This window comes from Crocodylus siamensis, chromosome 3 (assembly GCF_052110815.1).
Source record: "Crocodylus siamensis isolate JL-2025a chromosome 3, ASM5211081v1, whole genome shotgun sequence".
Lineage (NCBI taxonomy): Eukaryota > Metazoa > Chordata > Crocodylia > Crocodylidae > Crocodylus > Crocodylus siamensis.
In genome coordinates, this window is record NC_143397.1 from 121890755 (window position 1) to 121917036 (window position 26282).

The following is a 26282-nucleotide window of genomic DNA, read 5'->3' on the forward strand; positions in this document are numbered from 1 at the left end:
TGGTTAGAACAAGAATGGCAGTTCTTTTTAAAAGTGTCTTTTATCTTAAGAACACATTTAATTTGAAAATTTATAATACTGTGGACCACAATTTATGATGACAAATCAGCACTCAGCTATACTGCAGTTGGATAATCTTAATATTTATTCCAATTTTCCAAATTTAACCTCTCACCCTCAGGTATGTGATTCAGAGACAGCTGCAGATGGAAAATGTTGTTCCTCCCCGCACCTCCCCAGGAACATAGATAATATAAACACATGGTTACATTAAAATGCAACAGTGACTAGTTAAGATACATTAAAAAGCAAACAAATTCAGTGTTCATAATCCAGGAATCTGCTCCATAGGACTTGCCTACCTCTCCTAGTAGCTTTTACTATTGTCTCAGTTTTGACCTGTAGAGCTTCCAATAATTCCACTACTGGATCCTTAACTCCTGCCCCACTCTTCTGTCAAACATGTAAAAAGTCATAATTTTATAATTGCATATATTTAGCCTAGGTTGATAATGCTATGCTATATCGACAGCTTTTGCTACTTGCGTTCTATGAGCAGCAGGAATCTTGATCTTCATACTGAACTGACTAATAGAATTGGAAAAAGAGCTAAGAATTTTGGATTAGTTCAGAAATGTGCATGGAATAGCAACAAACCTTCAACTAAGGCGAAGATGTGAATCTGTAGGACTTCCATGTTGTCATCCTTGCTTTATGGTTCAGAAACATGGACTACATATGCTAGGCACATCAGGATTCTGAAAAGCTTCCACATGAGATGCCTGCCCAAGATCATGAAAATAAAGTGGGAGGAGAAAATGCTAAACAGAGGTGCTGAAGTACATAGGACTGACACATTTAGAAACCACTTTGAGGAAAAGGACGTTGCAGTGACTTAGCCATGTCAGAAGAGTGGGAGGAGATCAAATCCCCAAGAATATTTTGAACAGCAAGATTTAAGGTGGCTCTAGAAAGTGGGGTCACCTTTATGGTGGTACCATGACATGGGCAAAAATGATACAAAGTCATTCAACATCCATGTAGAAAGCTGGGAGGAGTGCACAGAATCCCATCCAATCTGGAGGGAACATCTGGCACTGGGTGCAGCTTTACATGAAGCGTCTTTGATCCACAAGATGGAAGCAAAGTGAGAAAGAAGGAAGCAGCATGCTATAAACTTGGACTCCACCTCAGACAGCAAATAGATCTGTTAAATTTCTAACAAGCTGTGTCACTTTCGAATTGGTCTTCTTAGCCAGATCAGGCACATGACTAGACCTCTAATGTGTACACAATGATCCAGAGGCTCGACAGTTGCCATGGCATTTAGTAGAGGTCGAGAACACACTCAGACATATCATTTGAGCTGTAAATGATCCTGATCTTGCAAAGAAAGTACACATGCTTTCCGTTGCACACCAGTGGGACTGATCACAGTGTTTACAGCAAAGACCATAGAAAAGCATGGTGGAGTGGGGGGAGTTTGGTCTCAGAGGTACCTAATGGGACCTTTCCAGAATTTAGGCACCAAGAATATCTTAAACCACAAGATTCAGGTGCCTAGGAGAAGGTGGTGCCTCTATTTTTTATTGTAAAGTTTGCTAGGCATCTGTACTTGGGCTTCTTGACTGAGTTAGAAGAAACCTAGTTTGATCAGCTAGACCTGTATCTCCTTGTGATGATGGACCTTGCCTCTCTGTATCCTTTTATAATCTCCCAAAGAGCTGTAAATACCCCGACTTTCCGGCCTGCCACGTCTTAGATGTTATTATAATATGTTCCGCTTTATGATGTCACTTGTTGGGAGGGTTGTTTTTATATATATATATATATGTTGTTTTATTTTGCTCTTTGGGTGTCCCTATTAGGAATCTCAGTATTATAGAGGAAAACTTCACTTGATTATTCCCACATACTCACTGATATATATATTCACAATCAGATGCAGATTAACACTAGTCTTTATCTTTATTCTTTATAACACTATACAAACTTTCATTATCTATAAACAGGAGTGGTCCTTTTTTCTCTTTTTTTTATAACAATTATATCAACTTTGTAATTCTATCTACATACTGTTCTTATTTAACCTTTATCAGTTTGGTTGGACTGAACTTGGTAGTCCCTTTAACTCTGGTTTGTCCATTTATTTCCTTTTTTTTTTCTCTTTTTAGTGCAGGCTTTTCTCTTCAAGCCTTGTTATTTGTCTCTGTTTACTTGTGCTATCCTGAGTGTGTACCTTTCATCTGTTGCATGCCTGAAGCCTTGAATCCTTGTGGCCAGCACTCAGTTGTTTTCACTAAGCTTGTGGGAGTGAGTCAATGCACTCTTCTCTTTTTTTTGTGTTTACTTTTCAGTGCAGCTGTCAGCCGCGTCTCTGGTGCCTCTTCAGGGATCCACCCCTCTTTCTCAGAGCTCCGCTCTCTCCAACGATGAGAAAAATCCTGAGGCAAGTGTCTTATCTCCTGGAGATCTTCTTTCTCACTCACTTTCTCCTTCAGATGCTCTTTTTTTCTTCTCCCTTTCTGAGACTTTCTTCTCTTTTCTTTCTTTTTCCAGATCTTCTATCCTAATATGGCAATAGCTCCAGAAGTGGTGTTCTCTGGCTCTTTTTGCCGCATTGCTGTTTACTCTTTCACACTCCTACATAAGCCCCTTTGTGGTCCAGTCTGTTGCTGAGACACACCAAAATCACTGGAGAAACCTAGTTTTTTAAACGTATTTTGAGCATACCTAGGACATCACGGAGAGGATCCTGGCCTACATCTGACCTGCAGACCAGTACCCCATGGTTGTCATGCATGTGGGAATGAATTATGTGGCCAGGGGCAACCCTGACCATATTATGAAGGATTTCAAGGCTCTGGGGGACAAGTTTAAGGAGATGGGGGTGCAGGTGGTACTCTCCTCACTTCTTCTGGTGAGTAGATGGGGAAGGCGACATGAGGCCTGCATTGGCGAGGTCAACCAGCGCTTATGTAGTTGGTGCCACCAGGCAGGCCTTGGGTTCCTAGATAATGACCCATGCTTTCGGGTGGGGGACTTGCTGGGGTGGGATGGGCTTCACCTCTCTCCTAAAGACAACTGTGTTTTCTCTTCCAGGTCAGCTGATCTCGTACAGCGAGCTTTAAACTAGCCTTGCCGGGGAGGGGGCCACAGGAAGACGAGGAGACACCACCCAAGCAAGACAGGTGACAAATACAAGGAGTGCCCAGGTAAGAAACAGGGGTCCAGACAGTCTCCCAAATCAGGGGGTGGCACACGCAGCTAGGCAAGGCCTTAAATGCCTATATACCAATGCTCGTAGTATGGGGAATAAACAGGAAGAACTTGCCCTCAGAATAGCCAGTTCAGACCCAGACATAATAGGGCTTACAGAAACCTGGTGGGATTCATCCTACAACTGGGCAGTTAGCATTAGGGGCTATAGGCTTTACAGGTGGGATAGAGAAGGAAGGAAAGGTGGGGGTGTGGCACTCTATGTCAAGGAGCAATACACATCCTCTGCCAGCAGAATGGGGTCAGAGGAGGGGCAAGCTGAAGTGCTCTGGGTCAAGATACAAGGGGGCCATGGGGAGAGGGATCTAATGGTGGGGGTCTACTACAGACCCCCCAACCAAGGGGAGGAGCTGGACCGGGAATTTTCAAGCCAGCTTGAAGAGGCACTTAAGGCAAGGGAAGTAGTTGTCATGGGTGATTTAAATTCCCCAGACATCTGCTGGGAGAAACAGTCAGCCAGGTTGGACCATTCCAGGAGGCTCCTGGCCGAGATACAGGAACTCCACTTAATTCAGGAGATGCACAGTCCCACAAGAGAAAATGCCCTGTTGGACCTGGACCTGGTAAGGGACCTCCAGGTTCTTGACCACCTGGGTGATAGTGATCATCGCTTGCTGGAATTCACCATCCGGTGCAGGGTGTCAAGGGCCTGCAGCAAGGCGGTAGCCCTAGACTTCAAGAGGGCCAACTTCAATGAGCTGAGGAGATTAGTGGGAGAGGCACTGGGATTCTCAAGAGCTGGGGAACTCAGTGCCCAAGATGAGTGGTCGTTTCTTAAGGAGACGATACTCAGGGCCCAAGGGGTGACCATCACAACAAGAAGCAAGGGGGGCAAGAGTGCCCAAAATCCTCCCTGGCTCACCAAGGGCATCCGGGAATGCCTGATTGCCAAAAAGGCAGTGTACAACTGGTGGAAGGGAGGTGCTATCTCCAAAGAGGAGTATACCTCCTCTGCTCGGGCCTGTAGTGGGGCTGTCAGGAAAGATGAGGCAGACATAGAGCTAGGACTAGTGTCCAAGATCAAAGATAATAAAAAGTCCTTTTCAAATATATAGGGAGGATGAAGAAAGCACCAGGAAATGTGGGGACCCTGCAAGATTCTCTGGGCAATCTGGTGGTGGTTATGCCAGAGGAGAAAGCAGACCTCTTTAACCAATTCTTCACCTACATTTTCTTGTGCAGGGACTGGGACTTCCCCACTGTGATGCAAGACAGATTCAAGGGGAACACCTCCAGACCTCAAGTTAGGGAGGACTGGTTTAGAGAGCTTCTGGAGGGGCTGGACATGTTCAAATCAGTGGGTCCAGATGCTCTCCACCTCAGGGTGTTGAGGGAGCTAGCAGGGGTTATTGCAGGGCCCTTGGCACAGCTTTACGAGTGCTCGTGGTGCTCAGGCCAGGTGCCAGTTGATTGGAAGATAGCCAACGTGGTCCCCATCTTTAAAAAAGGGAGGAGGGAGGACCTGGGCAACTATCAACCCATCAGTCTTACCTCAATCCTAGGGAAACTCTTTGAAAAGATCATCAAGGAGCACATCTGCAATGGGCCGGCTTTAGGGATGATGCTCAAGGGCAACCAGCATGGTTTCATTAGGGGCAGGTCACGTCAGACCAACCTGATTGCCTTTTATGATCAGGTCACAAAAGCCTTGGATGCAGGTGTCACTGTGGACGTACTTTTTCTGGACTTCAGCAAGGCTTTTGACACCCACCCATCCTCATTAAAAAACTAGGCAAGTGTGGCATTGATGCCTACACAGTCAGATGGATTGCAGATTGGCTCAAGGGTCGTACTCAGAGGGTGGTGGTGGATGGGTTATATTCAACTTGGGGAGAAGTGGGCAGTGGAGTCCCCCAGAGCTCAGTCCTTGGGTCCACACTGTTCAATTTCTTTATCAGAGAATTGGACGACACGGTGAAAAGCAACCTCTTTAAATTTGCTGATGATACAAAAATTTGGGGTGAGGTGAGCATGCTAGTAGGGAGGGAAAGACTGCAGCAAGACCTGGATAGGTTACAGGGGTGGGCTAACAAAAACATGATGCGTTTCAATACTGACAAGTGCTGCACTTGGGCAGTAGTAGCCAGCAGCAGATTTATAAGATGGGAAACTCCCTTCTTGAAAGCATGGAGGCAGAAAGGGATCTTGGAGTCATTACTGAATCCAAGATAAACATGGGCCAACAATGTGAGGTTACTGTTGGCAGGGCTAAACGGACTTTGTCATGCATCCACAGGTGCACCTCAAGTAGGGCCAAGGAGGTGATCCTCCCACTCTATGTGACACTGGTCAGGCCACAGCTGGAGTACTGTGTCCAGTTCTGTGCGCCCCACTTCAGGAGGGATGTGGACAACATTGAGAGGGTCCAGTGGAGGGCCACTCACATGATCTGGGGACAACAGGGAAGACCCTACAATGAGAGACTGTGGGACCTGAACCTGTTCAGCCTTCACAAGAGAAGGCTGGAGGGAGACCTGGTGACCGTATATAAACTCACTAGGGGGGACCAGAAGGGTTTGGGGGGAACCTTGTTTCCCCTAGAGCCCCCTGGCATAACAAGGAATAACAGCCATAAGTTGTTGGAAAGTAGGTTTAGATTAGACATCCGTAAGAACTTCACAGTTAGGGCGGCTAGGATCTGGAACCAACTTCCAAGGGAAGTGGTGCTGGCTCCTACCCTGGGGGTCTTTAAGAAGAGGCTTAATGCCCACCTGGCTGGAGTCATCTGAGCCCAGTTTTTCTCCTGCTCAGGGGGTCAGACTTGAAGATCTACAAGGTCCCTTTTGACCCTACTTCTATGATTCTAATTTATATCAACAGTATTGTATTCAGTTAACTGAACCAGAGACTAAATCTTTCATGTTTCCAGGAGAGTTTCCAAATCAGAAGCTATAGAACCATGGTCTCTCTTGCTTGCTCTCCCTTCAGTTTCACACCACTTGCAGTTTTGGCTGCTTCATGACCCAGCTTCAATGCAAAGTGTGGAAAATGCTTAACCACTAGTAGCCTGGTGGTTAAGGAAACTTTGGGGAAGTGGGAGTTATGGGTTTTAATCCCGTTAGGATGAATTGGACTTAGAACCTAGTTTTTCCACTTCCTGAGTAATCTAACTGCTACACTATTTTGCAAATGATAGACACTGCTATTAGCCATTTAGGTCCCTGGCACACATTAATTTAAAAGTGCCATGGGATCAGATCTCTGATCCCAACAAATGAACCTCCTGCCATGCCACACACGCATAACAGGAGAGACAATTTGGGATCAGTCAACAGATCTCAGTCATTCCCTTTCTACTTGCTGAAACAGGGGGATACAGGGATCACAATCCCAGGTTCCCTTGCACCGTCAAGTTGAAAGCTAGGTGTCCACAGCCTGTCATAACCTGGGGCTGTTCAGGGGCCTGGTCCATTTGAAGGCTTCCTCCTAGGGCGTTTAAACCTTGTACCCAGAAGCTTCAGTGGGGCTCTTGAGTGTGAGGGATCAGAAGGTCTTAGTGGGGAAGCCAAAAGGCTTTCCTTGACAGGGACTTTAAACTGCAGGTGCAGGGTTTAAAGTTATCAGTAGGGAAAGGCCTTCAGCTCCCTCCTCCTGGAGCTTCATTATCCACTCAGGAAAGTTTGTCAGTGTGGGGGGTTAAACTTCTTGGTGGAGGAGCCCCTTGACTCCCTGTGCCAGAAGACTGCAGGTCATCTCTGGGGCAAGTTGTAGAATTAGGGCTGCCCTGCAGTCCAGTGCCAACAATTCTCTGATTATTGGTACTGGCCCTGGGGCAGCCCCAGGAATGTTACATGTTCAGTTTAAGGGACCATACAAACCAGCCATAAAAATGTTCTACATTATGTGTGAAACATTTTTATGGCTGGTTTTCTATTTTATGACTCCTTAAATTGGGTGCATGTGTAACATCTTTCCCATTTATGCATGCTTAACTTGGTAATTGTGGCATAAATGTAATGTTTAGAGGGCCCCTTAGACACCAGTCTCAGAAGTAACACTAGGCATAGTGGGTCACAAGTGAACAGAGGTGCCTACTGTTTAGCCTGACTTTGTGCCTAAGTTCCCATGAGGAGTAGGAGTTCACACACACCCTGTACTTAGTTTTTTGTATTGTCTTGCTTGTCAGCAATTCTTGGCTGTCTGAATGGCACTTTGGAGACACTTATCTCTCCCTTTTCTCTGTATAGAGCACCTGGGAACTTAAACTGACTTAAATAGGGTTTCTCTTCAGAGGTGTCCAGTGACGGTGTCCAAGCTCCTAAACCTTGTGAAATTGGATTCATTTAGGCTGAGGTACCCAGATTTTAAACTGGATCTGGCTAGGGCCTTTGAATCAAGCCTATCAAGTAAAACTAATACCTTAATACAGGCTAGGCAATTTTTTCCAGCTGCAGGCCAGAATGACCCAGTGTGCCTTAGTAAACTGCTTAATCAGATGATTAAGAAGCCTTGTCAGAACTAGAGCTGATTCATATTTTTTATCTGAAGCTTTTTTCTATGAAAAATAAGCATTTGCTTAAAACTTAAAACTTTAATGTAAATCTGTCTCTTAATTCTTCGGATTTTTAATCAAACCGTAATTTTTATTATTCTAAAATGTTGATACTTCAAATACTTTTGGAGTACACTTTGGATACCTCAACATTTCATTGTTTTATTTTTTTGTTTCTCTCCCAAGAACTATGCAAGAAAAAAATTAGCATGGCTGGAGCTAGTTCTGACACTGGCAAACTGCTTGTAATCACCAGGATCCGGCTGATATAACAGTATGGCAGAGATAAAACTATATGGTTCACTATATGGTTTAGCTGAACGCTAAACCTAAGCTTTTGCATAAAACAATTTATGTCATGCCACAAAAAAGGAAAAACATATTTTGAGTATCCATTTTAAAATGCCTTTTAATGTCTGTCAACACCACATGCTCAATCTAGATAGCAAAAGAAAGATGGCTTTTGGCTCTAGAACAGTTCAACTCATTTTATTTTCTTCTCATTTGTCCTCCATGATGAAAAATTCTAGTTGGTGAAGCCCCATTGGGATGGTATCCATATCACCACGGTGCTGGGACTATTCATCACTTCAGTGCCTCAGATAATTTTGCAATAACCTTGGCAGGTGCACTTTTACTAAAGATTATTTTCAACTGAATGTCTGCAAACAAGACCAGATACTGATGTTTCATGATCAGCATATTCACATTTCCCTGTGCTTTTAAATGAACTTGCTCTATGCAAGAGTTTTCCTAACAACATTTCAGAAGTATAATGTATAGGGTTCTTTAATATATTCTAGAATTAACTGTGGTTACATACAAAAGGGGTAAAATTAGTGTAAAGTTTAATCAAACTGAAACAGAACTAATGTTAATAGTTGCCAATTACTTTGCATTTTCTGTTCTTGTCAAAAATGCATGAAAAAGGATGAGGACTATGCTTCCATATGGGATAGGGATTTATGGTACACAATGACCAGTATAGTATGGATTTTTTAAAGGAAATTAGCATATGTCTGCATAATATTCTGTTTGTTTTGCTGTTCATCTTAAATTATTTTAAAATATGGATACTGTAAAATAGAGAATTCTTTACATCTTTGTGAAGTGAGCTTCATTCAGAGAGTGAGGAAAAACATATGGAGTGATAAAACAGAGTGGGAAAGTAACCTGAAAAGATAGATTTGCTTTAATTGAAAAGCATATATGTGAAATTATAAGTTGCAAGTAGAAGTACTCCTCTACCAATGTGCTTGTCATGTGATGGGCTCAATCTAGGTCTCAGTGAAGTCAGTTGTTCACTTGACTCTACCAGAAATTGGATCAGGCACCATGTTCATAAAACAAGACCCCAATATATTGTAAGTCACAGCTTGACCAGAGGTCCTGCCTTCTTGCAAAGGCATTGCAACACAGGTATGCTAGAAATAGTGCTTATGAGCAGTGTTTATGCTTTCAGAATAATTGATTTAAGTAGAAGTATGCAAAACTTTTTTTTTTTTAAGAGACCAGAAGCTATTTAACTAATGTAGTTGTAGGTTTCATTACAGACTTGAAACTCAGTCTGCCTCTGTCAAAGCATCCAGAAAAATCTGGGCCCTTTTTTGAGTAAATCTGTATTGAATTATGCATTGAAGACAAATGGATCTGAGTAATCAGCAAACTCATAAGTAAAATTCAAGGGCTTTGAACAAACAAGAATTGAAACAAAAACTAAGGTTCACACCATACCTTGCAAGTCAAAGGTGTATTTCAGATATCACCTATTGTTCTAAATATTCACAGAGTTAAAATAACATGACTTTATGAATATCAGAGAAATTCATAAATGTCGTTTTTGTTTATGAATATATTTGGGGATTTCTTTTTGCATTATTTGACCATTTATAGTTTCTAGTGACAAAGAAATTATTGGTCTTTATAGCCACCTCATACACTCCTAAGTGTGCCGCTCCCATATGCATACACTAAACCCAGAAATATGCCAGAGAAGACCCTTGGGGTCATCCCCAATTGCTGTTCTCTACATTGCTGGAGCCAGGGGTACAACCCAAAGTGTGTGTGAATAAGCAAGTGTGTGGGGCACACTATAGGCCAACTTGATCAGAGCATGGTGCTCTCCTACAGTAGATGTTCCCCTGATTTATTTCCTGCTCAACATCCTGATATTATTGCACACTTCCTTGCTCCTGTAGGCCAAGCTCAGTACATACCGCAACATTCCCTCCCACAAGCTCCCTCTGTCACCCTCCCAACCAGCTGCATTTCAGGGACTGCCAACAATTTCTTCCCCATTGTGAAGAGGCTACATGTGCACCACTTTCTGTTTCCCACTTCTCCACAATCCCCTACCACCATTATGAGTTCTTTCCTCTCAGCCTGGGAACTGTCTTTCATTATATCAACATTTTGAGTTCTGTTTATATGAATGGCAGAGCTGAGATGCAGGGAGAGGCTGTGTTAATGGTTATCAGTCAAGCAGACAAAGGAAGGCCATTAGGTTGATTACTACATTCTGCCAAAAAGTAGCCTTATGTAAAATCACTGTACCATACTAAAGCAAATAGAGTAAAAGACTGTTTAACTGATAGATCACAAAATATAATTGTTAAAAATGAGTCATAACTGAATACAGTTATTTATAACAGGGTCCCACATAATCATGTTCTTGGCCCAGTACTATTTAATGTTCTTAAAAATAGGTTGATAGAAATTCTGGAAAATCATTCTGTAAAACTTGCAGGACAAACAGATAGGTGGACCTGTCAATAATAATTGCTGTAATAGAGAACAATCTAAAGTTATTGCAGTCAGTTATGTAGTTTTTATTATAGGAACATTGGACTGGCAAACCACTCCTTGATAGCTGAGCTGAGTTATCTGCTATTTCAGGCAGGCAGGCAGGCATCTGTCTGTCTCACAAGACAATAGTTTTGTGTCAAGTGAGGCAACAGGTCATTGAACATCTGTAAGTGTGGCTGTAGAGCTCAATTCTTGAAAGACAGTCCCTTCCACACTTATCATATGTGAAGTGAATAAATGGATCAAATTAATCCTAAAAGTAGTTAATTCTCTTCTCTCCCCCTTTCCAATTTAGTCCTACTGGAAGGCTGTTTCAGAACCTCACTTTTCTGCTCTGTCCTTCTAATTTCCAACTGAAACTTGTGTACAGCTTTTATCCACTCACTCTTGTGACAGCATTGCTTTTTAGCTCAAATGGTTCATTTCCCTCCTTGGTATTTATGCCCACTACTGTATTAGTATATAGGAGTCACATCTTCATTTCTAGCAGTCAGGAAGTGAAGGTGTGGAGGTGAGGGATGAGTGGGTGCTAGCCCTGGGATCTGACTTAGAAGGAGCACCACTATGGTCCCCTCCCATCAGGAGTCTTTACCACAGCAAGTGAAGCACTGTGCCACCCAAGTGTATGAGCTGGGCAGACACAGACCAATGACTTGTATGGTATTGCAGGGGAGGGGAAGGAGGGGAATGGGACATAGACTGACTTCCCCACCTCCAGAGACTTTGCCATGGGAGGCACAACTCTGCTTGGAGGATGGGAGGGTCAACCAGAGAATTAGGAGAGGCCTTTGTGGAGTCTGCACTGCTGCCCCCAGCAGCAGCAAGCCAAGATTGTTGCTACAGCAGCAGTCACAGCAGTAGCAACTGTTCCCAGAGTCATCCAGGTAAGACTCCTCTCCCTTTCCTCCCCACTACCTATTTTTCAGTGCCCTGGACACTGAAAGATGTGGCTATACTTCCAATCCCTAGCCTTTGTTTTGCTAAACTAAGCTAGCTGACTCCTTTTGATAGGTTCTCCTTTTCCCTAACTGTCCTTGTAGACCTTGTCTTCCCTTGTTCCAGTTTGAACATGCATGACCAGAATTTTACATGAGGTATTACCAATGTCTTTTACAATGGCATTAATAATTATCTATTGTTACTGGAAATACCCAGCCTGATATATCCTAGGATTTCATTTGCCCTTTTTCAAGGCTGTATCACATTGGTGGCTCATAATCATCCTGTGATTGTTAAGTGGACCCAGATCTTTCTCCTCTAAGTAATTTATAATTGATGAGATTCTAGATGAATAACAAGAATTTCTGCTATATTCTCTGTGGATGACACACTAGTTTTTTCTGGTCTTCTAGGTGTCCAGATATAGTCAACTACATCGATACACATACTTTTTTTTCAGTGACATGCAGCAGATCCACTGCTTTGGAGCAGACTCGGTTAATTGGGCCTGCTCCACACGCAAGATGAGGTGAACTGCACTGAGCTACATTCAGTTGTATAAGCGATGAAATGTGCATCAGTGCACAGAAAATAGCAGTGGTGTGCTTTTGAACTAAAGCACCCCCGAGGTGTTTTAGTTCAAAAGCACGCCACCGCCATTTTCTCAGCGCTGATGCACATTTCACCACCTATACAACTGCATACAGGGATGCAATGCATGCATGAGTAATAATGCCCTAATAAGTGTCAGTTTTGGTTGTCTAAGTCCAAAAAAAAAAAGCCGCTACTGCGTATATTCGCATTTTAACCCTGTGTGCATAGCCTGATGCATATGGAGAACTATGTATAACCAAGTAGTCATGGAGACTAAGCAAGTGCAGTATTGACCAGGGCCCCTACATGCAGTGGCCATAAACTCCATAAAATGGATCTACACAAACCTCAAGAATAAAAGAATGCAGTCTCTGGAACAGAAGTACAGGCATTTGACCCCATAGCTCAGTGGGTAGGGTGCTCTTCTAAAATGCTGGAAGTCCTGCCTTACCCACACAGAGGAGTTGAACTCTTTTACTTTATAGTCTGGCACACTAACTGTTATGCCACAGGTAAGCCATTTTCCAGCCATTTTTCCACAACTCCTTTTGAAGCTGAGCCACAAACATTGGAAAAATAACAGCTGGAGGGCAATTGAAGCTTGTGCTGAACAGGGTCCCTGGCTAGAACCCATGGCTCCTTCCTTTCGTGACCAGCCACCACCTCACTGAGATGCATACAATCCAACATACTCCCTTCTTCCTAGTCCTATATATCTCTCACAGATATCTATCTTGTGGCTGCCCAGGAAGCCAGCTTCAAAAGGCATGCCAGAGAAAGAGTAGTACCTGACCTGTGATGTAGTGGTTAGCATGTTATGCTAGGGCATCAGACGGAGACTCAAACTTTTCTGAGTGAGACAGTCTCAGGACTCCCCAGAGGAATGTCTCAGCCACTTAACTATTTAGTTGCTGCCAGTCAGGGCACATATATAATCTTCCACATGCAGAGAACTACATGCCCAGGAATAGAATACCCTTGGACACATAAGTACTAAAAATGTCCTGTAGACATCCAAAGACAAGGCCACTTAGATGACAAGGCACAACAAAAGTGAATGACTGGAAGTTGAAACCAGTTAAAATCAAATGGGAAATGCAATATGGATAGTCAATATTAAACTTAACCAAAACCTTTTATGTTGGGAAGCTGTTATAGCAGGCTTTTACTGTAAAGGATAGTAGTTTTCCTTGGCATAGGCAGAAAATGAGAAGCATTTTCAGTAAGCCACATCTAAATACAGATTACCACACAGAACTGTTTTTGACTTCCTCTAATGAGGAAAGCTTTTTTTTTTTTAAAGGGTCTAGACAAACACTGAAAAATACAATATCAGATATACTGATAGAATTACTTCTGATTTTTCTTCTGAGAGTACTAATCTATTGGCTAAGGATCAGTACTAACCCATTGGCTAAGGACCCCAATAAACTTGGAGAAGTGTTTTATTTATGAAAGTGTTTGGCTGAACCTCTTCCTCTCTGAAGTTACTATCCACCATGCTGGGCAGAATCCCACAACTTTACAGGTGGAGCCACATTGCAGCTAGTGACACAGACAGATGACATATTTATTAGCTTGTCAAAGCCTCCCCTGTTTATGGAAGACTCACTCAGCTAAACAAAACAGTCTGCTTCCCATTGGCTAATTGAGATGGCCCCTGTTGAGAGTCTCAGCAAAGTGCTTGATGAGGCATAAAATGATGATTAATTAATTTACTGCTCAGTTGATCATCAAACTGAGAGGTTTATGATTCTCACAGCGGTCAACACTCTCTCTTCAATGTGCAACAGCATGAGCAGCCTTTACTGTGGCCTGCTGCTGCCTTTGCTATGACCTGAGATATGGTGAGTTAACTCAGGGGGAAAGGGAAAAATTAAGATGAAAAGTTTCAGAAGAGAGAAACTCTGCACTGTCTTTCAGAGCGGCTTGTGACTGCTGAAGTGCTTTTCACAAAGAGGCTTTTCATATCTTAGCATCAATCAAAACTAGATTGCCTAATGTTGTTTTGTTCAAACAGAAAAAAAAATGCCTAAGAAACAATCGTTTCTTTGCAGACTACATGAACCGGGATCGGAACTGAAATTAAATTATATATTGAAAGAGTTTCACAGTTACAAATGTGGTTATTGCATGAGATGTCCAAGTTCTGGCATTAATACTAAACCCGACACAATTATCTGCTCTAAGAGATTAATTTTAACCATTTAAAATTCATTAAAACTTTTAAAAATTGAGGCAAAGAAGAATACATAGATTTCATAAGATGAAGTATTCCTACTGAGCTAAACATGGAGCCTTTCATTTTAGAACGTTGTTCAAGAGGCAGTTAATGTTTTTGTACATGCATGCTATCTATATTTGTGGGCAAAGACAAAAGATTTTGCATTTGTTGTTCTGAGCTGAAGGGGATGGGGGGGTGTTGGTAATATGAATACTTATAATGGAATTTTGACAACTGTTCTGAACTCATAATTTTTACATAATATTTAAGCATGACTTTAAGATTGAGAAGCAAATTCTGCTCTTTTACAGCTGCATAATTCCAAAACAGTTAAATCAATTATTTTATAACCGATTTATACTAATGCAATTAAATACAGCTTTCAAATGTAAGTATCTAATGCTAGAATTTTCAAAAATGGCAAATAATTTTGCATGATTTAATTTTGGAGGCCAATTTAGGACATGAAACCTGGATTTTCAGTGACTTATCATTCACATTGATCTTAGGTAAGCACCAATCAATAACAGATTCAAGATGATCATGTTTGACACTAAAATATGAAATCATAGGATCATAGGAATGTAGGGCTGCAAGGAACTCAGAAGGTTATTTAGTCTAGCCCTCTGCTTAAGGCAGGACCATCCTGACTAAACTGTCCCAGCCACGTTCCTGTCTATCCTGGTCTTGAAAACTTCCAAGGATGGAGATTCCACATTTTTTCTAGGCAGCCTATTCTAATGCTTGGTCACACTCATAGTCAGAAAGTTCATCCTAATTTCTAACCTAAATTTCCCTGATGAAGCTTGAGGCCTTTGCTCTTAGATCTCTCCCTTATGGTCACTTATACCATCTTTAAGGATCTAAATTACCCGGTGACATTTTACTGTGGCTTTCAGAACAGGCTGAATTACGAGCACATGGCTAAATGACTTATGTAAGGAATGGTCTGTATTATGTGAATATGTTCCTGCTTACTGCGCAGATGCAGAAGCAGTGCTGTGCTAGAGGTACCTACATTCACTTACAGTGTGTTGCGAATCAACTTATCCAGGGTGCATATAAATGCAGTATAAATTCCCCAAATTGTTGTTGACAAAACCCACAACTAGAACTTGTCTGGGGTGAAGTGTGTGTGTGTGTGTATTATCCTTTGTCTGATACCTACCAAGGATAGGGGAGACCTGAGAAGCCCAGGTCCTAGGCTCACCAATTTAAGTGAGACAACTTGAATCCTGTCCTCCCATGTGGAAAGATAGTACTCTAACCATGTACCCATTGGCCAGGCAGGATTAAGCACAACTTCCTGTTGAGTCTAAGCCATCGGGCAACCAGAAAGAAAAATGTCCCTGAGCCTTAAGGAGGTGGATGCTGAATTTGCTTCTCAACCTTAAAGTCATGCTTTTCATCTGGGTTTATGTTGCTGTTTGTGCTATGAGGCCTGGAAGTGGGTGAAGGGGAGTCAGGAGACCACTGAAGACATCCAGAGGAAGAGTGTGGGTTACACCATTGGATTGAGGGCTCCTAGCCCCGTGTACTGAGGGGAAGGCATGTTCTGGATAACTGTGCAGAGGACAAACCAGTCCAGAGGATTGTGTGAAGGGGTGAACAAGCCCTAGAGAGAGGGTACACAGGGCAAGAGAGCCCAAAGACAGGGTGCACAGTGGAGCACCTAAGACCACATTCCTGGCTCTCTAAGGCAGCTTCCCGTTCTTAATAACATCAAAGATGTGGCATGTGAGGAGGGGACAGGGGGGAGGTAGGGGCAGACAGGAGACTGACAAAGAGGTCAAAGTACCCAAATAGGCTTTAGAAAGCCACTGGATGGTGCAAAACACTGTTACTATGTACACAACACTCATTCTTTGCCAACCCTCTGTCACTAACCCACACTGCTGTGGGACACCTGTTGACTCTCCACTGTCATAACCTTCCTGAAATCACCATTAACTTTTGACACGTCTCACCAAATGCAGAAGGGTGGAGTGGGCATGCTTAGGACTGGTAATCCACTTGTTTTCAGAGCACCCTGTGCACTGCAGATTGCAGTCCCCTTCTTTTTGCATTGATTCAATTCTGCTGGGGCAGATCCTGACCCTTCTTACCAAAATGAAATCCAGAATAATGCTACCACTTAGAATGGCCTGACTTTAGGTACACATCAGTGTCTGTGATGCATTTGGCATTAAAGGGTAAAAAACACAAACAGTCTTGAGAGCAGGGGCTAGAACCCCGAACCCTCTCCCTTCTAGGTCTTCCACCCCATGCCACAGTCAGGCTACCTGCTTGCATTTCTTCAGAGTTTCTTCTGAGAAACTAGTCTTCATCAATTTTATCCAATACATATTATATGTAAGGTATGGAAAAAAACATTCTGGAAGCAAAAAACAAGGACCCCCTCCTTTCCACAACAGTGCCTACCTCACTGAGCCATATTCCCTTTGACTTGCTTGCCTCTTGGATCACTCATCTTCTATTCTTGGCTACAAAGTGTGCCAGGTTTAGGAGAAAGGTGTTACCTAGAGCTCTCCACAGCCCATCTCATTGCCTCAGAAATGGAAGATACAGGTTACAAAAAACCCTTTTGGTGGAGGGCCTAAAACCCAGGTCTTCTAGTCCCTGGGGAAGTGCCTATCCACTAGGCTTCGGGTAAATAAGTGGAAGGGCTCCCCTCTCTGTCCCCAGACAAGCATAAAGCAAGCATGGATTCTAAAGGTGGTGCAGTACTAAAAATGAAACTTTAGGTGAAAAAGGATGTGGCCCCAAGTGTTGGGAATGGTGTTGCAATGCATTAAGTTCTACTGCAACTTCATCAGCCATTTTGTGCTCCCAGCTCCTTGTCCCACAAAAGAACAAGTATCTTGTCATTCCTCTCTGCAATATGAAAATAAAAAATTAGCATAACAACAAAACAGTTTAAAGTATCTTATTATTATAAAATATACCCCCATGCCCTGTGAAACTAGACAAGAGTCAGAAATAATGGAGGTTTAGACAATGGCAGATCTTCAATTTTCTCTCTAGTTGATTCAATATTACTTTCACAGTTGTATCAGTATCTTGTATACTCGTATTGCTGGAGCAAATTTTGTGAGATGTCAGGGTTGTCCTGAGACCTTTACTGATCACCTGAAAGTCTGAAGTTCTGATTAAAAAGCTAGAGTTATGGCAGATATGCTTTAAAATATTAGAGAATTATATGTTTTTTAAATTAACACCCCCCCTAAAAGCAGTAGTTTAAATTAAAAAAAAAAAACCCTCACAAAACACCCACATAAAACAAAACAGAACAAAAAAACTTTATTAAGAAACTCAAACATTTGAAAAAAAAAAACTAAAATAAAAAAAACCATAAAGTTTTCATGCAACAAATAGTACCCCATTTCTACCTTTTAACTTCCAAATGTAGTATATTAAGGCATACACTGTTAAGGTATACATTTTCAAGTTGATTATGGATATTATTTGGTAGAATCACAATGAAATTCTGACATATTTCACAGAGTTGAAATGCATATATAAAGAATGTTTCACCTTTGTTTGATAGACTTGCAGGGTTTCTCTCCACTGAAAAGTGTATTTTCTTTAATATTATGGTGGGTGGGGATGTGGGGTGGGAGGTTTTTGTCAAATCACATAGCATAACTCTTCTCCAATGTATGTGTAAAAAATGCATACAGATAAAAGCATACTTTCTTAGATATTTAATTATTTAAAATAAGTTGGATGGACTGTGCTAAAACATAAACAAATTTAAGTAGTAGTTAAATGAATTCTCTAAGTGCTTGTCCTTCAGCAGGAGAATTCTGTGTCATTCATAGATAATTACCTAACAAACTTATTTTGAAATATGGGAAAAGTACTCTTAAGAACTAGCAGTACTTCAGTCATAGTCAGCTCCATTTACCATTTAGCTGGTGCATGCAGGGAAGACACTGATATGATAGTTTGGAAACTGAAAGCTAAGGTTTGAAGTTTTGCATTAAGTGAAAACCTATCAAACCAAAAGTTTTTAAGAACAGAAATTAAAATGCAAAGTAGTTAAGAATACGTAAAATTATTGAAAGCAGAATCAGGAATATTTTAGATTTCTCTTTGAAATACGTGTGCCAAAATGAGAAGAAACAGTACTTTAACGCAAATCTGTTAAGGTTTCTTACTTGCATTGCTGAGGAGTGTGTTTAAATACTTTTCTTAAAGACTTATCTCATAGATTGACCTGATGAACTATCAGTCACTGTGGCAGATAGGAAATAAATTAGAATGAATAAAGATGTTGCTTGGTTTTGCCCAGGTGTTTCTAAGATTTTATCTTCATGGAATGTGACTTTTACTTAGCAAGGGAAGGCTCAGCAACATGACACAGTAATAGTTCACAATAATGGCTTGGTGATAGTTCACATTAATTACAAACATCCTTCCACTAATCACATTCTTCTGGTAGGATTTTCAGCAGTGAACCCTGGACAGCTCCTGACAGCATAAACTCTGCCTGGTGACCTTTTCTAGACTACACTTGTATGACATGAACCATGAAGTCCGTACACAACCACACATATTATCCCAACACATTAATGATTGCAAAGTCTTGCCACTGAATATTAAATTAAGAAACAAAAAAATTATACACTGAAAAGTCATCACTGTGCTCAGATGTAAACCAGCACTATTTAAGTAAACCTGTCTTATATGATGGTCTACCTCCAATTACTCACACAATCTTGAACTGGATCTTTCCTATTTAAACACATAGCAAGTTTTTGGCCTGGAGAGAAAACTTGTATTGTCCATTATAAATTGCATATTGATCTCAGCTTCTTGTGTGGCTTGTGTTAGGTCACAATTTGCCTCTACTGATACAATATGATTTGTATCATATTTGAATGACCTTCATATATACAGTTGTATCATGTTAGGCAGTTTGTTTCCTTTGGTGTAAAATATGCATAAAAATGCAAATCCACTTCCCAGTCCATGTAATAGAGCTGGATGCTGGGGAAAAGTAGAGAGGAAGCAGAAAACTTTCCTTCCAGACCAGGAAGTGAAGCAGTATTGTTAAATCCACACAGCTACAGTGCATCTCCTCTGCTTGTAGAAAGCAGCAAGTAGAAGTGATAGAACTAAGTGGCTAGTGAATCTCTGTAGGTGATTCATCTACTGTGTCAGGCAGGAGTGGATGGGACTGACTTGAATAGACTTCTGTTCTTTCCAATGGAAAAAATCTTGATATAGGGCTATTTGGCATTTGCACAATTCTGTTTGCAAGATGAAGATCTGAACTTCCAGTAAAAGTCATCTGATTACTCTAGATATGTTTGTTTTGTTCAACCACTTTTCTGTTGTAGATGCGTGGATTGACTAAAATGTATTGACTAGGTTCAGTAGCAACGATTCTGAAAACATAAATAACTTTGTTTAGTTTCAGTAAAACAAGATATCTTCTAGAAATTTTAGAATATCAATTTCAAAGATATATCTCTGAAATCACGGATCTGTTTTCTAATACTGGTCCAAACTCCTGTCACTTTGAGGTAATTTCAGAAGTTATGAAGTTGTTTCCAGACACCGTAGAATGATTTCAATTTTGTTGCAAATTGCCTCTTTGTTTTACCCTTTCCTTTTAACTTTTTTTAAGCCACAAGTAAAATGAAAAATACTGTGCAATTCCAGTAATTCTATTGGCTTTGGCAAGAATATTTGGTTGTGTTTACCAAAAATTATATTTGGTACATTGTAGAGGATTGTGTGTTCCTGGAACCACTGATGTGAAATCAGCTACATGATGTTCTGGAGCATTGTTTTTAAAACTGAAGGCACAGAAACTACATAGGCTAAAATGATCAAGGTTTTGTATCAGAGCTTGAAACTTATGCTTCATAATTCTCTCTCCAAGCACCATGGTTTAATGTCTTGTCAGCTGGCCACAATCCAGTCAATCTCTATGCAGAAATCCAAAGTTATTTTAGCTTTAAATTCATGACTGAATTGCTCATATTCTGAGAAGACAATGACAGCAACATTAAGGAAGCTGGGCAGAGAGAACTGAGGCTTATATTGCACAGAGATTGCTTACACTAATATAGAAGTAATAATATTTGTTGTGTATAGATTTAGTAAGACTGATGCAGATATGCTGTTCTGAAAATAAGCTTGATAGTATGATCAAAGCCAATAAAATAAGGAAACAAATAACACTGTAAATTGAAAAGAATAAACGTACTGTTTAATGAACACTTATTGACCAGCAACCTGCAACTAATGTAACTATAGATTTTTACTTTGTCTATTCATAGCTCTAAAAAGCAGTCATTCGAAGCTGTACTGCCGATAGCATGAAGTGATGGTCGACAGACCTGCATTTTATCTGAAGCTAAACAAATAGTCTAATTAAATTGGGAGTAGATGAGAAAGTCTACTTGGTTTAATATAGCTGGGTTATTATAATGGCTGAGTCTTGATTCCAAACTTGCTGAGATAGAATGGGGATGGACGTAGATAGGTAAAATTTTAAGAAACCTATTTTCCATCATGGTCAGGATTTCCACAAATACTCAAAGTTTAAGCTTGTTAATTCACACAGGTAACTACTGATAATATACTGTCAAAGAGTAAGTAAATTAACTGATCCTCTAAGATCCCAAAAGAAAACAGTGTATGTGCAACAAAATATTACCTATTCCTTCAGACTTGGTAAGCCTATATGCTGAGTATTGTATCACTAAGCAAACACCTCCATTGCTTTTAACAGAAGCGTTATGATAACATAACTTCCAAAAGTGATGAGTATATATATAAGACCCTAAATGAGCATTTAGTGGCCTGATTTTTATTATACTTGAAGGACATGGGGTTGGGGGTGATAGGCTGGTTCAGGCTGACAGGGAAGTTTCCTTCAAAAGTTCAAGGCTTGGGGAGGGTGGGGAGGCATGTTGGCACTGGCTGGTAGGACAGTTTGGGGCTTGGTGGGAGAGGGGGTAGGAGGTTGGGGCTAGCAGTACGTAGGGCCTGTAGGTGGAAACCCATGGCAAATTCAAGACTTTGGGGGTTGTGACCAGCCATGCTTGAGTCACTCTGGAGCAGGGAACACACCCAGATTCAATCTGGGTGAGAAAAAGTCACATCATGCCCATAACCACATCCTCGTGCCCTGAACTAGATCCTCTCACCCAGACTTTTGCCCACCCAGTGGCATCTGAACACACCTACTGGGTTCATTTACATATGCAATTAAGGCAATGCAATAAACTCCAGTGCAGTTCATGCCAAAGTTAACTTGTCTTGGGCACAGTGTCTACATGCATGCCCAGGACAACAGGAATTTGAGCCAGAGCAGAACAGCCGTGGGCTAACACAGGGCATGGGGAGTCAGCCCTGGGCTCTGGATGGTGGTGTCAGGCAGTAGAAGGGCTGACAGGAGCCAGGGGTCTGGGGGCTGACCAGGTGCAATTTGAGCCCTGACAGTACTATCTTAAGACAAAGTTAATTAGTTTACTGTGCCCTAATACTGGGAAGAGTGGAAGAACTGGGACTGCAGTGCCTGGGGCCCTTCACCACTCTCATCCCAGATGCCATAGTCTTCTCAAGGTCAGTTGCTCCCCCCGCAGGGCTGGCAGTTCCCCCCACCCCGGCTCCTCCCCCCGCCTCCAAGTCTGCAGGCTCCCACAGTGGTACCAGGATACTTGAGTGAAGTGTAAGACTTCAGAGCTCAAGGTCGTGATTTCATCCCCCAATTCGCACCGGGTGAGAGTGTCATAGGGACAGAGCCTGGAATTGGAGCCTGGACCGCAATGCCTTCCCGTTGGTATGCCTGAGACCCACAGTGAAGACAGCCCTGCCCCTGGGACTGTAGTTGTAAGGGTCTTGTGCTGCAGCCTGAGTCAACTCTGTAAGGCTCAGTTAGGGTTCTGCCTTGCAGCCCTTGTTATACATTGACCCAGTTACAATCAAGGCTAGCTCTACCCCAGCCACTTCCTTCTAATTGTTTCTGGAGTTGCATATAAGAACATCCTCCAGCACTTAAGGAGGAGGTTCATAACACACTGGTCTTCAGTCTCTGAGCAGATCCTGTCTCAGCAACATCTCTGGTTTCCCTGGTTCCTGATCTTGCCCTTGGCTTGTTCCTGGATTTCAGCCTTTGGGTTCTCCCTGCAGACCTGATTCCTGACTCCTGACCTCAGCTTGTCTTACTCTTGGACTTCACCCTGTGGATTATCTTTCAGGCGTGGTAACTAAAGTTCCTGATTCCCAGCTTCTGACCCTTCCCAGCTTGCATTTTGGCTCCTGATATGTGGCTTCTGACCCTTAACCCTGTAACCCCTAGCTCAATGACCAACTTTACCCACTAGACCAGACAACCTGGTGGACCATGAAAGTCCACCAGGAGATGATCTTTCTAGGCTTTTCTGACTGTGATTGTCAGTTGGTGCACCCTGGGTGCTGATGTCCACATAAGGGTGCACCCTGGCTTGCTCCTGTACACTGCATTTGCTCTGTGTGCTGCACTTCCTCTGCCCAGGCCTCACAGGTGTTGTAGAGAACACAGGCAGTGATGAAGGATGGAAAATGTTTCTTGGCCATATTGAGGCATATTGTTAGAGCCCTCCAGCATGCCTTGAGGTGGCTGAAGGGCACTCAACAAATCATGTAGGAACTACTGAGGCAGTGGTTGAAACGTCCCTGCCTGTTGTGTGGGTGCCTCATGTAGGGCTTCATTAACCAGGAGAGGAGAGAGTAGGCCAGGTCCCTAGGATGTGGAGTGGGATGATAACTTCACTGACCTTGATGATTGATGCCCCAGATACAGACTCCCCATTTTCCACCAACTGGTGGAAGGCGGAATTATGGAAGACCCTGGCATTGTGGGCACTGCCCACCCAGCTGGTGAAGGTGTGGGTGAAGCACCCAAAGTGACTGATGATGCTTTGAAGCATGGTGGGGTAGACTCTCTTGCAGCCGATGAACTCTGGAGAGTCTTGGGGCAGCCAGAAGATGAGAAGATGAATGATGTCGTATACTTGGACTTCAGGAAGGCCTTTGATACGGTATCCCACCCCATACTGGTGAACAAGTTAAGGGGCTGTGACTTGGATTACTGCACAGTCCGGTGGGTGGAGAATTGACTGGAGGGTCGCACCCAGAGAGTTGTGGTGGATGGGTCGGTTTCGACCTGGAAGAGTGTGGGCAGTGGGGTCCCGCAGGGCTCGGTGCTTGGACCGATACTCTTTAATGTCTTCATCAGTGACTTGGACGAGGGGGTGAAATGTACTCTGTCCAAGTTTGCAGATGACACTAAGCTATGGGGCGAAGTGGACACGCCGGAGGGCAGGGAACAGCTGCAAGCAGACCTGGACAGGTTAGACAAGTGGGCAGAAAACAACAGAATGCAGTTCAACAAGGAGAAATGCAAAGTGCTGCATCTAGGGAGGAAAAATGTCCAGCACACCTACAGCCTAGGAAATGACCTGCTGGGTGGCACGGAAGTGGAAAGGGATCTTGGAGTCCTAGTGGACTCCAAGATGAACATGAGTCGGCAGTGTGACGAAACCATCAGAAAAGCCAATGGCACTTTATCGTGCATCAGCAGATGCATGACAAATAGGTCCAAGGAGGTGATACTTCCCCTCTATCGGGCACTGGTCAGACCGCAGCTGGAGTACTGCGTGCAATTCTGGGCGCCGCACTTCAAGAAGGATGCGGATAACCTGGAGAGGGTCCAGAGAAGGGCCACTCGTATGGTTAAGGGCCTGCAGGCCAAGCCCTACGAGGAGAGATTAGAGAAACTGGACCTTTTCAGCCTCCGCAAGAGAAGGTTGAGAGGCGACCTGGTGGCTGCCTATAAGTTCGTCAGGGGGGCACAGAAGGGAATTGGTGAGTATTTATTCACCAAGGCGCCCCCGGGGGTTACAAGAAATAATGGCCACAAGCTAGAAGAGAGCAGATTTAGATTGGATATTAGGAGGAACTTCTTCACAGTTCGAGTGGCCAAGGTCTGGAACGGGCTTCCAAGGGAGGTGGTGCTCTCCCCTACCCTGGGGGTATTCAAGAGAAGGTTGGATGTGTATCTAGCTGGGGTAATGTAGGCCCAGCACTCTTTCCTGCTTATGCAGGGGGTCGGACTCGATGATCTATTGAGGTCCCTTCCGACCCTAGCATCTATGAATCTATGAATCTATGAATCTATGTCAATGGCTCTCTTACAATCAGGGAAGTCCAGCTGGCAAGTCAATGAAGACCTTGTGTGGGTTGCAAAGGTAGATAACACAGTTCATTAACATGTTCTGGATGATCAGACACATCTCCTGGGCTGTTGGTCTGGACATGGACTTCCTACTCCAAACTGCTTGGTCATTGAGCGGAGGCTGTTGTGGGTTGTGAACTTCCCTGGAGTCAGGGCTAGCCTTATGCTGATGTTCAGCCACTCTGTGGGTAGATGGCTATGAGGTGCTCCCCAAGCAACTTGCCATCTATGGTGTCCAGGAGGACCCCTGTGTTCATCAACTGGACATTGTTGGCCACCTCCATGGGAGTTAGTAGCTATAGGGTCCGGTAAGTGGGCGCCATGAAGGTCATCAGGCTCCTGAGTCCTGCATAGTCTGTTGGTCAATAAAAGATAGGTTCACAGAATGTCCCTTAGTCTCTGTTGAGATACATTCAGGGCACCAAAGAGGATGCAGTGCAGCTCCAAGGACCTCTATGAGAGGAACATGGTGCCATGGTGGGGTTCAGAAGCAGCAATTGACATATACGCAATTAACAAGAAAGGTGTCTTGCTCTAGGTCTCTTCTGGGAGCCTCTGGGCAGGGAGGGAGGAAGGAGCTACTGTGCATGGGAATTCTGTGTGCATGGTCCCCTGTGGCAGCCATCCATTCAGGGCAGTCCTTTGCACTCAGCTGCTCTGAGCAATCATCAGCAGTCCTGGGGAGTCCACAGAGCAGGCTGGGTTGCATGCACAAAGGTACCTTGGCTATGGGTTGTCACCAGTGCAAGCTTCCTGAGCAGCTCTTGCCTTGAACATGAAACACTTGTAAAGGTCTGCATCGGTAGGAGTTCCAGCCGGTTACACTAAGCTGCTCAACTTTAACTGGTTCATTTGATCACTTGCACACATCTCTACTCCACTTGGTGGCTTAGCACCATACACATCTCTGTCAGGATTCATGCCACAAACTCTCTACTAAAGACACACCACTCCTACTTCATACAATACTTTAGTGGTTAGTGGCATAGTTCACCTGGTTGACCAGTTGGGTAGGTAGAGCTGGGAGTTGAGCCAGGGACTGCAGGGGTAGGGGTCAGAAGCCATGAGTCAGGAGCTAAATACAAAGCCAGGGTCAGGATCCCAGAATTAGACAACTAGTTACTAAGTCTGAGGGACAATCCACAGAGTGAGGTCTAAAAACAGAGCTACACCAGAGTCAGAAGCCAGGAACCAGAGCTGAAGGGGAAGCCAAAGCCAAAATCCAGGAACAAGCCCAAAACAGAGTCAGGAGCCAGGAAAGCTGTAGACATTACTAGGACAGGATCTGCTCAGAGACTGGAAACAAGTAGGTTGTGTGGCAAGGCTCTGGTGCTGGTGGAGTTCCTTAAAACAGTCCCAGAGCCAGTCAGAGGGAAGGGCTGGGGATCTGGTGGCCTTGATTAATTGTAACTGGGTCAGTGGCCTTAGCAAGAACTGCAGGGCAGGAGCTTGACTGAGCTTTACAGAGCTGACCCAGACTGTGTGGCAGAACTCTTACAGTTAGAGTAGTCAGCCAGATCTGTATTTACTTCTTTTTTTCTTACTGAGAGAATTCAAACAAATGTCTGCTAAGAGAATGGGCAAACCACTAGGAAACTAGTCTCATTGATGTATCTGTTTACACTAACCAGCTCCTTTGGGCCCTCAGATCTCCTGGTCCCTTACTCAGACTCTCCTTGAGCTCTCACACACTTGGTCCTACATGCAGCCCC

The 26282-nt window shown here is 43.1% G+C and overlaps 1 long non-coding RNA gene across 1 annotated transcript in view; it reads left to right on the forward strand.

Moving 5' to 3' along the window:
- Nucleotides 1-2572: 2572 nt before the first annotated feature.
- The window catches only part of LOC149868750 (uncharacterized), a 33371-nt gene continuing 9661 nt past the window's right edge, over nt 2573-26282 (forward strand). Inside the window, exons 1-2 of the long non-coding RNA XR_016441023.1 lie at nt 2573-2920; nt 3103-3215. This is a non-coding gene — a long non-coding RNA (uncharacterized LOC149868750). The remainder of the gene's footprint in view (nt 2921-3102; nt 3216-26282) is intronic.